This window comes from Maniola jurtina, chromosome 12, assembly GCF_905333055.1.
Source record: "Maniola jurtina chromosome 12, ilManJurt1.1, whole genome shotgun sequence".
Classification (NCBI taxonomy): Eukaryota; Metazoa; Arthropoda; class Insecta; order Lepidoptera; family Nymphalidae; genus Maniola; species Maniola jurtina.
In genome coordinates this window covers 10,674,598-10,683,042 of record NC_060040.1, presented here as the reverse complement: position 1 = coordinate 10,683,042, position 8,445 = coordinate 10,674,598, and the positions used below count along the sequence as shown (strand labels likewise).

The 8,445-nt window shown below is 35.4% G+C and overlaps 1 protein-coding gene across 1 annotated transcript in view; it reads right to left on the bottom strand.

The window, feature by feature from the left end:
* The window catches only part of LOC123870451 (monocarboxylate transporter 4), a 54,324-nt gene continuing 45,879 nt past the window's right edge, over positions 1 to 8,445 (bottom strand). Inside the window, exon 15 of the transcript XR_006797083.1 lies at positions 1 to 20. The gene's annotated coding sequence lies outside the window, so the exon portion shown is untranslated. The remainder of the gene's footprint in view (positions 21 to 8,445) is intronic.

Genomic DNA, 8,445 nt, shown 5'->3' with positions numbered 1-8,445 from the left:
ACTTGTAAACGTTTATTTGAATTACCTAAAATCTTTCAACTTCTATTTCAGCATATATATAATACTTGGGTGGGTTTTGTTAGTTATTTTGCACTTGATGGAGGCAATTAAAAGCAAATTAAAAATAAACCTAACTAAGTTTTAAGTGATTTGGGTTTTTGTAAATGACAATTGTTTTTCCCCTAATAACTAGTTTGCGACGAATACGGTTCAGAATTCAACGTCGGCACAAGGTAAATAGAACCGGAAAAAACTGAGTAATTGCCTTGCAATCCGTGAATAAGCCGTCCTTAGTCTTTGCTAGGAATAATTGAAAGTTTTGAACTACTGACGTAACAAATTAACCTGTTACGGCAGACCACACCAATGCACTTAGGTCAAGTATTATAAGTACAGAGCATTTATGTATCAGAGCTAAACAAACATACATAGCCTCATCGGGTGACAGAAGGGCTGGCTCATTTTTTGCGCAACGGATCAGCCTGGCTGTCCAACGTGGAAATGCAGCCAGTATTCTTGGCAGTTGGCACCATTCCACGCGGGCATGATTTGTATAGTAATTAGATAAGGCTAGCTTTAAGTTTTATTGTAATATTTTCAATAAAAAAAAAAAAAAAAAAACATACATAATATAGTTATTTAAAGTTTAAAATGACTTGTAGCATAAGTGCCTGTAGAAATATATTATAAGTAACTAAAAGACATTTAGATGAATCTTTGAAGATTAAAGAAAAAAATATTTTATTAAAAGAAACGACTGAACAGGCTTTGCCTTCATATTTCATACCAACATAAGAATAATTCATCTACGACTTACCAGGCTGCATGGACTACGACCTTTGCCTTTCCTGAAGGGGATAAAAATTAAAACTAACTAAAAAATCAATTAATAAGTGGGCTTAGGTACATAAGTGAGGTAAGTACTTACCGCCTAAGTAGGTACAATTCCAATACACAGAAAATAGAATACATACCTATCATAGGTCTACAGCTATTTTGAAAGAATTTGTAGGAGTTAAAAAATAAAAGTGGTTGTGGAAACTAGACCTACCTATATTAATTATTTTCGAAATTAAATAATAAATCAAAATGATGGAAGTATGTACCTAACACGAGGCAGTGCAATGAACTATAGTTACATGTGTAAGCTTAGACCAAAAGGGGCGTTATAATTTAACTATTTTTATAAGTTATTAAATGTTCTTTCATATTAAGCTTGCGCGAGGACATAAGCCACAACGCGTAGAGGCTTAATAAGAGTTTTAATCTTTAAATAACCTAACTGCAATATTAATTTAATCGGGGCGCAATTGCTATTGCAACCACTCAATCAAATTGGCGACCTAAACACAAAAGTATTTAATAGTCGTTGAGTCTCGAGTCGGAGCGAGACTGGCTTAAAAACCGTCAAGCAGCCGTATTTATACAAATCGATTCAAGATGGCTGCTCGGAAGCGATCGTGTGACGTCGAATGAGTCAAATATCTGTTTTATTATTTTAAATTTTAAATAGTTTTTTTGAAAAGCTAACAGTCGGCCATCCAAATTGGGTCGTTCGACCTCGAGCGACGAAAATAAATATTAGGCCAGGTTGTCCAGAATACTAATAGGGGCACGGTTGTTCGTAATACTACGGGACCAGGGTTGTCCTGACACATTTTATTCTAGGACCAGGGTTGTCCCTTAAAGGGTGTTAAATGAATGGACTAGGGTTGTCCCAACGCATTTTATTCTAGGACCAGGGTTGTCCCTTAAAGGGATGAGTGGACCAGGGTTGTCCCAACACATTTTATTCTAGGACCAGGGTTGTCCCTTAACTTCGAACTATATTCATTTGTGAACTATATTTTGTATGCTTAAGTGGATTTTTGCGTTAATTCTATCCCACTTTCTGAACTGTAAGCTTAGACCAAAAGGGGCGTTATAATTTAACTATTTTTATAAGTTATTAAATGTTCTTTCATATTAAGCTTGCGCGAGGACATAAGCCACAACGCGTAGAGGCTTAATAAGAGTTTTAATCTTTAAATAACCTAACTGCAATATTAATTTAATCGGGGCGCAATTGCTATTGCAACCACTCAATCAAATTGGCGACCTAAACACAAAAGTATTTAATAGTCGTTGAGTCTCGAGTCGGAGCGAGACTGGCTTAAAAACCGTCAAGCAGCCGTATTTATACAAATCGATTCAAGATGGCTGCTCGGAAGCGATCGTGTGACGTCGAATGAGTCAAATATCTGTTTTATTATTTTAAATTTTAAATAGTTTTTTTGAAAAGCTAACACATGCGCAAATAAAAATCGACCCTCGAGCTCGTCCATAGTCCACACAGCGTTTCTGTAAATATTTACCTACTGCTCCTACCTATGTACTTGACTCTACCATGTACCTACTACTTAAATACGTATTTGTAATAATAGTTGTAATAGTTTGTTAGTTTGTAGAAGTAATCTCTGGAACTACTGATCCGGTTTTGAAAATCGGTTTAAAGAATTTATTCTCAAAAAGAACATACTGTTCACTTACATTAAGATTACTATATACATTTCAGTACTTACAATATTATTATATATATATTATAAATTCTTTTACCAGTAGAAAGCTAGGCAGGTACATTATTTTTGAGTGACACGGACTACATTTTATTTTAAAAAAATATTAGAGATCCCTATGAAAATTGTACCCATGCGAAGCCAGGGCGGTTCGCTAGTTACTAATACGTTATTAGACAAATAACTAATCAGTCTTTAAATACCATAAGAACAAAGAATTCCATAACAATAAAATCCGGTCATACTTTATTATTTACTAGCTGATGCCCGCGACTTCGTTCCCGTGGATATAGGTTTTTAAAATCCCGTGGGAACTCATTGATTTTCCGGGATAAAAAGTAGCCTATGTGTTAATGCAGGGTATAATCTATCTTTGTTACAAACAGCCAAATCCGTCCAGTGGTTTTTGCGTGAAAGTGTAACAAAATTCCCCAAACATACATACTTACAAACTTTTGCGTTTATAATAAGTAGGACTCTGTGGTAACATTGCTCTGCGACTCTCATGGGCAATAAAGGGCGATACAACTCGATAGTTATTAATCTACGATTCTACGCACTCATCACCACCAATGGTCATGAATGGTCAGTCCGATATCCACCACGCCTCGTCGAATGGTGCTGCGTCACTTATCAACATCATTTAGGTATAATTGACTGTATTGTGATAATTTTTGGCCCCGGACCTTAACACCTTGTACTATTTACTCTGAGATGAACTCTAGATGTGCTAGTTTTCTCGCGATTAGCATGTTTACATCATTTGATTTATGTAAAGCTGATCGCATACCTACTATCTAAGTACGAGACGATACGCAAGAGGCACAATGTTTTTTGAGTTACAAGTCTCCGCTGCAGTCGATCCGTCTGTCCGTCCGTCAGTCTGTCAGCAGACTGTATGTCATGAACCGTAAAAGTTAGGTAGAGAGTTGAAATTGTCTCAGATTGTTTATATCTAATGCCGTTATAACAACAATAACTAACAAGTGTAAATTAAAAATTTATAACACCCCGACAAGTGAAGGAACTAGCAAAGAGCTGATAACTTTCAAACCGATTTTCTGGATTATAACTAAGAACACTCTCGATCAAGCCACCTTTCAAACAAAAAAAAACGAAATTAAAATCGGTTCATTAGTTTAGGATCTACGATGCCACAGACTAATACACAGATTCACACGTCAAACTTATAACACCTTTTTGGGTCGGGGGTTAATAAAAATTAAGCCGACGAATTTCCAAATGGCTGCAATACAAATTTTATATTTTTTATTATAATACACAACCTTTTTTTTAAATGCTACCTATGCAAATTCTAGGCACTAGGTTTTGTGAACTGCTTAGTGCCTACGCAAAGCCTAACACTAGCTGCCTAAATGAAGCACCGATAGGTTGTTACTTGTTACTCAATTCCGAAAAAAAGCTGATTCCGAAAAAGATACTCTACCTTTGCTATTTCGGGAAGAACGAAGCACCTCTGCTTCGAGATATGAAAACAATATGTTTTATATTAAGTAAATATTAATTAAATAGGTACTAAGTAAGTATAATTTGTGATACGACGAACCAACGCAATAATGTTGGTCCATCGTATCTAGGTAACTAAGGTAAATGGACTAAAATGAGTTACCTAAGTAATATTATTTCCTATTCGATTTGCGAATCGCTGACCCAGGGTCACATGCTGCCTTTTAATTGGTATAGCTACCGGTTTCGTTTAGCAACATTGTTGCTCTTAATTAAAATTCTTACCTATTTTAATGTCCAAATAGTATCTTCCTACCTATAGGTAAGTTCATAATTAAATAGGAATAGGTATTTATTTTAACAGAATTATGATTTGCCAAGTTTGCCACCTATGCCTAGGTAACCTAGGTTATACCACAGAATTAGGAAAAGTGCCTTCTTATTTCTGTGGCCTACATCAACAAGTCTAGGTACTACTCTAATTCATAAAATCCGACTTCTATCCATGATGTGTGAAAGCCACTTAATTGGAAGAGGTTTTTCCTATGTGCATTTTCCATGCGGCGGCGCTACATTCCTCTAAGTAAGGTTCGGACTACACGGCAACCGGTTCGGACTTTGGTTCTAGGAGACGAGCTGATATTTTGCGTACGATGCGTCAAACGCAACGATGAGTTTCAACTCTGATGACAATTAAAATGTGGTAATTGGGTAATGGAAGTCCTCCTCAATGACTAACTTTATCGAGTATGGAATCCTTTGACTTGTAGGTAAAGACCTCAGACTGAAGAATTGATTTGTAAGGCGCAGTTTAACCGAACCTACCCATCATGTAAAAGTTATGTGACCGGAGACGTTGCGATATCTTGTCAGTTGTCAACCCCTAAGTTGGTGGAACTTACGTCACACTGGGATTATGGAAGAGAAGTTAGTTTTTCCGATGTTCTAGTAGTTTTTCCGTTGCCGATAATGTAGGTACCTACCTATGTGACCGGAAAACAATTTGGGTAATGCACCGTTGGTTTAATCGCTTTTTCGATCTGTTTGGCGGACCAAACGCTCGCCTTATAATGAATATTAATAAAAAAAAACGTACGACGTCTTCGTACCCGACTGGTTAATCATTCGGCCCTTATTTCCCGCGGTGTCTTGATCCCATTATTTGCCGGTCACTATAGTTACCTAAGTTTGTAATCATAACAGGAGCCGTCTGTAGTCAAAGCCTTACATGATTGCCATATATGCAGGCGTGATTGAGATCTCCCGTCTGACTAGTAGATACCTACATTAAGAAATCAATAAACGCAGCCGTAATTGCTTATATCCATGTCCAATTTACACGTACAACTTGTAGCGAGCCTTACTTACTGGCTTTATTTCATTTCCGTTAGATCTAGGACCAGTTACACATCAAGTTAATCATAGTCCTACGTTAAGTTTAAAACTTTTGGATGTCAATAAATTAAAATGGAGATAGCACAACTTTACTCAGGGTTAGACCAAAATTTTTAACTTTAAACTTAATCATAGAGGTATGAATATTTAACTTGTGCAACTCACTTTGCTATTATTTGGTTAGAGTTTAATAGTAACCGTAACAACCGCCTGATATGCAACTGGCCCTTAAATACGCCTCAGAGCCTCGATAGCTCAACGGTTGAGGAGCGGACTGACTTCCGAAAGGTCGGCGGTTCAAACCCCACCCACTATTGTTGTACCCACTCCTGGCACAAGGCGAAAGTGGAGTATTAGTCGTGATTAGCATGGCTAACTAACATTCTAAAAACAAATGCGCCTTAAACCACTAAAATTTTACCGTGTATAGGTGCCGCGTTACACGTTTCCGTCGCGCTTTGCATGTCCGAGCCTTTACTTTAAGAAGCGGGTAAATAAATAAAATAAAACGAGTGTCAGTTCATCATCATCATTTTAATGAATGTTATTTACAAAAAATTCGGTGGACATCATCAACAACAGCATGGACTTGTACCATTTACAAAGCGGCGCTAGAATTCTTACGAAAATTATTATTTCACACTTGGTTTAAACTGTTTACATATTATACTCCTTTCAAATACATACTTAATAGGTTTTGATTCGGTGAAAAACATTTTAAGGTTTTGATTCGGTGAAAAACATTTTAAACATTAAAAAAAATGTAGGTTTTAATATGTTATTTAATACCCATTAAAAAAAAAGAAACTAAAAGATAGAACTAGAAACGTAGCTTAACAGTTAAAACTAAAAATTGCCACCGGCTTTAGCAAAAATTGACGATAATAATATTATACTGAGACCTTAGGCCGAGACCTATAGAACGCACTTTGACTTTGCTCAGACTTAAGAAACTGTTAAAACGAGACAGCGTTATACATAAATCTGTCTCGTTTTAATTGAAACTTACTAAGCAAAGTCAAAGCGCGGTCTATAGATTTCAACCTTAGTGTAACTTTTGTTGGTTAACGTGACATACGGACGGTTAAGGCGGAAACAAATTATCGGATGCGGCTGATAGGTATCTGGGTAATAGGTACATAGTACCTACACTGAACTGTGCAAACTATCGGACGTAACCTTGGCGCTCGGACGTCCGAGAGATATCTTACAAGCCACGCCCCAAGCGACTGTGCAAACCTATCTGTCGCGGTTTACGGACACATCCTATAGTTGGTTTCCACCTTTAAACGTCGTAGGTTAAAATTTTCAGTCTTTACGTAAATCAACAAAAATTTACACTATCCATAGACACAGGTGCTGATTCGCTGGTACACAGATCCCCAAACTTCCAGGCCTTTTATAACTAGTGTTATCCCTTTCTGCACGGAACATTGTGAAGAGAATAACATGACCTATGGTTTCGTTAAGAGATTTTTGTACAACTAGCACCAATATAGGTAATTGATCAGCCTTAGCAGACCAATTGCAAAACTTTGGTTCACCTCCCCTTGCTTATCCAATAGATTACCTTTGAGGCTATATTTTATCAACTTTATATTACAGTATGTACAGCTTGCATTCCTAATTTATAAAATTTCACCCAAAACTGAATAGAAATACCTATAAATTTAGATCAGAGCATGGATAAGGAAAGTCTCTGCAGAATAGATTTTTTTTCCAAAAATTTCCTTCAAAACACTATCATTAAAAAATTATAAATATAGGTATCCCCCATTCAGTTTAAGTGAAAGATTAATAAAGCTAATTCAACAGTCAGTTTTTGACACCGGCGCATCATCAGGCGCTGTAAAACTTTTTTTTCGGAAAAGGTGTGGCAGAAAATAATCCAAATGTATTTTGAATTATTTAATTATTTTAAAAACATCGAAATTTACAATATATATTATGTAAACAGATTAAGATAACATAAAAAAAACAATACTTTGAGCCAATACTGAACAAAATACAACAAATAATAATTCAGGGGTTTCTGATAATATTGAGCCAATTTCGCTAGATTTAAACTAGCGTAAATTGTTACAGAATAAATGTTTTTTTTTTTTTAAATATATACATTATTTAGAATTTTTATTTACATTAAATGATATCAATTATATAAAACTGGTGTTTATTTATTAATCGTTAAGGTTGCTTCAAACGCGTATAATGTACCACGAATTTATCGTTTGAGCAGTCACTATGATTATGTAGGCTCGTGCCTGACACTCCCGCTATTGTAAACTTTATTTGCCGATTTGATTTAAATTGCACGATTCATTACATTACACACTTCTGGATCTACCCCAAAGGCGGGTTTAGAAGCGCGTAATGTAATGGCGTCGTCGAGATGAACTTCGAACGAGCATTGGGAATGTTCTCTAAAAAAATCGACACTCATTGAACGAGCGTTACAGAACATAGTATCCATACCAAGAATTCGCCTTACATTACATTACACGCGTCTGGACACGCCTTATGAAAACTTTTATTCATTCCAGTACACTTCATTCTTTTTCGTGATGACATAATTATTATCAACTCCATAAAAATTCATTTTCAATATCTTAAAAACATAATAACACTTTTGGTTTATACATAAAGCTATAACAACGGTTAACTTTTCGAATAATATTATTAATAGTACATATCGTACAATTCTTATAGCGGTTCATGTTTAAAACTTATTTAGTATTAAAATCATTACAGAATAATATTTAATTAATCAATTACATACATGATAGTATTACAGGCTTGTTATAAAAGAAATATATTTTTCGTTTTAAGCATTTGTATCACATAATTTGTTTTCCTATATCTAATGCCTAATTCTCAATGTTTTAATACCTCACTAAGCTAAGTACACTTACAAGCTAAATTATGCAATATATTGACACAAAAATATCTTTTGATATACATATTTTTGTAAAATATATTAGTACTAAACACATTACACATACTGGATGTAATATAACGTGTACTGACTTGC